The sequence below is a fragment of the Nematolebias whitei genome, chromosome 14 (genome assembly GCF_014905685.2).
Source record: "Nematolebias whitei isolate Nwh7 chromosome 14, NemWhi1, whole genome shotgun sequence".
Classification (NCBI taxonomy): Eukaryota; Metazoa; Chordata; class Actinopteri; order Cyprinodontiformes; family Rivulidae; genus Nematolebias; species Nematolebias whitei.
In genome coordinates, this window is record NC_056511.1 from 10,095,344 (window position 1) to 10,101,001 (window position 5,658).

At 39.4% G+C, this 5,658-nt stretch overlaps 1 protein-coding gene across 1 annotated transcript in view; it reads right to left on the minus strand.

Moving 5' to 3' along the window:
* The window catches only part of LOC119420824, a 10,261-nt gene that overhangs the window by 3,236 nt on the left and 1,367 nt on the right, over positions 1–5,658 (minus strand). The window lies entirely within an intron of this gene.

A 5,658-nucleotide genomic window follows, 5' to 3' on the forward strand; every position in this document is an offset into this window, starting at 1 on the left:
AACACACACCCTTCATGCACACACATACACACACACCCAAACACACACGCATATCAGCTACTAATCATTTATTCCCACGGTTCCCACGGCCATAAAAACAAAAACGCCTAAACCGTACTCACCATATCTATAAAGTTTCATTTTTAATCACAAGATAAAAATGAGTACATGCCAAACACAACAAAAATTGCGTTGCAGTCCAGTTTTTTTCCACACAACACACAAACTCGTGCAGACACAGACACAGTATGCTGTCAGAACAATGAGTACAGACACCGCACGCTCTGTCTTATTTCCCTCTGCCCTCCTGCACTCTACTTTCAGCACTCTAACAAGCTCTGCTGTACAGTTTTATTTACACCAGCCTCTTATCAGCGGTACAGCAGCACAGAGGCTGCCAATTGGAGAGGACAGGGCCCGGTGCCTGTACCCTGTAGTGGAGTAGGTGTAGCGCTGCCATGCTCCCAGCATGTTTTTATCAAGTCTGGGGCCTGCGCCAGGCTGCCTCTCAAAAGAATAAAAACATACTCGCACGCAGGCAAAAGGCAAGTTTAAAATAAGGCGCCGCAAACGCATCATGACACAGGTCTTACAGGGATTTACATGAAAAAGGAGGCAAAGACGAGTAAACTGGTTGACAACCGTGTCATTATGCTGGCACATAATATAACAAACATTTTTAGCTGAGATAAAAAATTAAAAAAAATCATGAGGATTGTGACAAAATGGCAACACATAAGAAGAAAAAAAGATTTAACCATCAAATATAATCATAGAGCTCAAACAGTTCGCTGTGTGTCGTTTATGCACTTTAGATGTTTAAAGTGTTTTTCAATAGTCGTAACAAGGATAACAAAAAATTTACATACGGGCATAGCTAGAGTTGTAAATTGTCATATTGAATCCATATATTTTTTTTTGATTTGGCAGCACCAAGTAGGATTTCTTCATAAGACCATATTTGGTCAGGTGGGTGGAGCCTGAGGAAAATATTTAAAACCTGATTCGACAAAAAGAAAGAAACGATCTTAAAAGCCAATGACTAAATTACAGCTAATGATACCACAATGAACTGCAAGAAAATGCATCTATTTACAAATTCACACAATTTATTTTTAATTTTCCAACCACAAACATGCAACATATATACCCCAACAAATGCCAGAAACTACACAGAAAGTACAAAATGTTAAAAGTTACCAAAGCAAAGAAAAAGAGAAAAACAGTAAACGAGAGAAAGAAAATATTAATAATAATGGTTGAGATGAAACATACTGTAGTAAGATATGCATACTGGAAATGACCACAGATCAGGGGCGTCCAAATGTTTTTATATGGGCCAAAGCTATCCAGATGAAAGGACTTGTGGGCCTGAAAAATGTGAATTTAACTCGCAGTGTGAACAACATTTTGGAGAAAGGAAAAACTGTTGTAGATCTAAAGCATTAAAAGCCTCAAACACTAAACATTACTTAAGCATTCACACAATAATTTAATGTCAACACATACTGCATATAACTAAAGACAGAGCAACAAACTATCTGCAAATTGCAATGTTTGCTGTAGAAAACCAATGGATTTAGAAGAAAGTTATAGAAATTAAGTTCTGACAGATAAGTCAGCTGTACGATATACTTGGAAAATAAAAAAAACAACAACAACTTGAAGTCATTTAGCTTTAGCTCAGGACAAGAGATACAGCAGCTATCTGCAGGAAAACAGCAACCCGTGGTGTGTATGTGTGTAATAAAACATAATGCAGATAAGAGACACAAAGTGGATGATACTGTAAGAACTATAAAACATGCGCTGGTTTTAAAATATATCAGCGACTCACACAGGCAGAAATGATTTGATGGTGTGAGCAAACAGAGATATAGATAAGAGGAGATAATCTTGCTCTTCCATGGGAGTGAGGGCGGGGGGGGGGGGGGGGGGGAGGCCACCACACCCATTGATACATCTCTGCCCCAAAGATATTGTTATCGATGGATAAGGAAATCAAAAGGAAGTGGGTGAGTGTGAGGAAGGAGGGGGGGGGAGGAGGAGGAGGAGGATGAAGAAAAAAAAAAGAGAAAGGAGGAAGCAGATGAAGACAGAATATTCAGGTCGCATTTGACAGCTTTACGGTCTGTTGCGCCGAATGGGATGTCTGGGGACGTGGCAAAGCAGACAAATATTGACTTGCAGAGCGTTCGTGCGCGCACACATGCACACAGCCGAATATACAACACCCTTCCACATGAAGCCTCTAAACTCAGCCCCCTTCAAAATAGATGAGCTCACATTGCAACATCATTCTTGTGTTTTGTTGTTGTTGCTCAGCTCAGCCTCTTAATCCGTTTTGTTTGCAAACCAATTTGTTTGTCCAGTAGGTCACCGACAGTTTCCTGCCCCCACTGTTCCCACTCCTCGCCTACTGTTTATTTCTCCACCTTCCTTCTCCGTACTGTCTCTGAACGACGGAGCCATTTGCAGAGTCTTTGCCCTCCGGGAGATGGAGGGCATCTCGGTCCGCGCACCCATTCCTCTCGCTCCTTCCTTTTCCTGCAGTCTCTTCCGGGCTCCATCCTTCACTCTTCTCTTCCAAGTGTCTCAACATGCGAGCAATGTGCTCACTGACACGGATGGAAAAACATAAACTTTGAATAAAGTGATTGCTTTTAATTGCAGTAGATCCTTTTTAAACATTCGGCGTTTTTGGCTCCATTTATAAACAAGTTAAAACAGGAAAATTTGAGTTAATGCTTTATTTTAACGGATTTAAATTGGGATTTTATTCAATTTGATTTAATAACAATGTACTTGAGTCTATAGAATTATTATGGGTTTAATTATTTCAGCTATGTTTGTGTCTTTATAGGATTAGAATTTCTTTGTAGACGTAATCAGTCCATCTTGTGCACTTTTTAGATTATTGTTGCCTGCTGCCATTTGTGATGTTTTTCCTCAGGTTTGTGTGGGTTTGCCATCAGTAGAGTTAGCAAAATATCTCAAACCAGTAAATTTAACTTGAATGGACAAGTGCAACTGATTAAGTTTTGGAGTCCTTAACTAACACAAAAACTTGACCACTTTTGTTGGTGCTCATAGCCGTGGCTCATTTCGCAGTCTGAGCACTAACTGATCACGTGAGATCTGCTATTAAAGCTTTGCCATACGTGATTACGGTCAGTTCTGCCGCTTTGTTGGATCATTTGTAAAGAACCACTGGATGCTTTTAATGAAACTTACAAAAACTACCGTAATCACTGTACAGTCATTTACTAAAGATTTTCTAAGTTAAACCAATTCAAGATGGTTGCCACAACTTATTCAATTCAATTGGTTCATGCATTTGTCACGTCTAGACTGGACTGTTGCAATGGTTTAATATCTGGTGTACAAATACTTCTTTTAAAAAGTCTTCAGTTGATCCAAAATGCTGCTGCCAGAGTCTTAAGTGGAGTTAGTGGGAGAGATCATATCTCTCCAGTTTTAGTTTCTCTCCATTGACTCTCTGTCAAGTCCAGAATTTAATTCAAAATCCTACTTCTAACCTACAAAGCTCTCAACAACCTAGCTCCATCTTATATTCGAGATCTTATTATTCCAGATTTTCCTAACAGAGCACTTTGCTCTCAGACTGCAGGTTTATTCACGGTTCCTAGAGTTTCAAAAAGCAGAATGAGAGGAAGATCTTCCAGTTGCAGGCTCCTCTCTTGTGAAACCGAGTTCCAGTTTCTGTCCATGAGGCTGACACATTGTCCAGTTTTCAGACTGGACTTAAGACTTTCTTTAATGATAAATCCTATAGTTAGGGTTGGATTGTTATGCTGCTATAGACTTGGACTACTAGAGGACAAATTGACCTAATTCCCTAAACGATTTGTTAAAATTGAATAGAATTTATTTTTTATACTAGTTCTATTTTAACATGTGATTCTTGACCTGCCATTGTGTATCTGTTCCTCCTTCCTGTTCTTCTCAAACCCAGCTGGTCAGAGCAGATGGCCGCTTGTCCTGAGCCTGGTTCTGCTAAAGGTTTCTTCCTCATGAGGGAGTTTTTCTGTTCCACTGTCGCCTTCATGCTTGCTCGAGATGAGAGTTGTGCGATGAAGTTAAACTCAAAGCAGTCTGCTCCTCAACTGGATTCAATTCAGTTGATTTATTCAGCGCCAAGTCACAACAGAATCATCACTGGACAGAAACGGTCACATACATGAAGTGTAAGTTAAAAACATTATTCATCTGAGGAGCAGACTGCTTTGAGTCTTTAATGAACTTTAGGCAACACAAAAATGTCTACCCTTGCAATATGACAAGAAATCCTAAATAAAATATTTTACAAGGTTTGACCAGAACCAAAACCGCAAATCTCATTTCTCATCTTAATTATTTTAACAGTCATGAAAGGTGGTGGTTGGTGTGTATTCTTTAAGGGCATGCAGAAAATTGCAATTGAAATTAGCATGAATGTTAAAAGGCACAGGGATATGGATTCTCATAAACTGGTTGATTCCTTCAATTCTTCTGCTTGTTGGTTTAGAGGAAAACACAATAACACCCTCTGTAAGGATAAAGTTTATTGTTGTTTAAAGGCTTTTTGCTGATGTCTTATTGTTGCGTGATAAATAGTTTTTTTATGCCTATGAGCCAAATATAAATGTGTCCAACAGCATCGTTTGTTCCAGGACATCCTTGTAAAAGAGACTGATTATCTCAATGGATTTCTTCCTGGTAAAATAAAGGTATAAATAATTTTTTTTTTTTTGTTGCATCTTTAAGATTACGGTTGGAAGCTGCTACGGATGGATGGTGAAGGATGTCAGAATAAAAAAACGACGTACACGTTCAAGTGTTCTGACTTGTTGTTCAGTAATGGCACACTGCTGCTGCCAGACACTGACCAAACGCTTCAAAAGACTCCAGCCCTTTCCAAAACCCGGCCTTTCCTCTTCCCGGGCCGCCCCTGAAGGTGAAAGGTGCCACATGTTTTTAGCTTAGCCTTCCTCAACCCCCCCCCCCCCCCCCCCCCCCCAATTCAACATAAGAGACAGAAATGAGGCTTTGACATGATCTGTGTGCTCCTACAGGCCACAGATGCAAGGATACCCACGGGGTCTTGGGTGGATTATATGTGTTTATGCAGGGGTGCAAGGATGAGTGTGAAAAAGTTCAAGTCAGGATTCAAGAACTCAAGGCACAGAGGAACCACCTGGGGAGCTGCTAGTGTGAAAAGTCAGGAAGTATATTTTCAGAAATGCTAAGGTGGACCGTTTCTTTTTAGCCTCAGTAGCAGGTAATAATAAACAAGACTTCCAGTCAGCACAACCTTTGCAGGTCGTTTATTTCACGGCCAGAATACGACTCATTGAAGCATCTGGTTGACTACTGCCACCACAAGCAGCTGAAGATACTGCACAGGTAAAAAGACATTTAGAATATTTGTTATTTCCTTAAAAAAAACTTTTCACGAGCATTTCCACATTGGTACCAACTTAGTTCCTTTGAAAAATGTGGCACGCTAAAAGACAAATTATGTTACACATAAGTTTAGAGTTGAATTGAATGCTTGATACCAATTTTTGACATCTGTGCTTTAGGAAGAACAAGGAAAAAAACCTAAAACAATATATATATATATATATATATATATATATATATATATATATATAT